We start from the raw sequence: 590 nt of genomic DNA, 5'->3' as shown, positions 1-590 counted from the left end.
TTTGAACCATCTCAATATCTGGCTGATGGTAGAAAAGGGGTATTTCGGTTACGAAATCTTTATATGCAAATATACGATATTAAAAGATATCATAAGATCAAATAGCCCAAAAAATTTGTCAAAATAAAATAATTATATTCTAAGAGTTTATAAATTAGGTTACTCGGTTTATATAGCATTTTTGTATATGATAATATTTAGAAAATTAAAAATAATCATATAATTTCCTGTTTATTATTGATTATTAAGCAAATTTTATAATTTTTTGTTTATACTTTAAATTATTACTGTAATATCAAAATTATTAATCATGGTTTAAGCCCAATATTTTTTCGGATAAGCTATCTATATTTTATTTATAAAATATTGTGCTGATTTCCTTTTTTATTGTTGTGATGACATAAAAAACACCTCTAATTAGATTGTATATCAATTTATTTGTTTGAACGAAAAATAATAATTCGAAAAGATTCATATAAGGAGAATATTGTTATTGTCTAATAAAAATAAATATATCCCATAATTCATTACAAAAACATATTAAATTTTGACAATGAAAGAATTTTAGCTTCTTCAGTGATTTTATAGGC

This window comes from Rhyacophila brunnea, unplaced genomic scaffold (assembly GCF_057557595.1).
Source record: "Rhyacophila brunnea isolate RB1 unplaced genomic scaffold, BYU_Rbru_1.0 scaffold_121, whole genome shotgun sequence".
In the NCBI taxonomy this organism is placed as follows: Eukaryota; Metazoa; Arthropoda; class Insecta; order Trichoptera; family Rhyacophilidae; genus Rhyacophila; species Rhyacophila brunnea.
The sequence above is the reverse complement of the archived record's forward strand: the minus strand, read 5'-3'. Positions refer to the sequence as shown.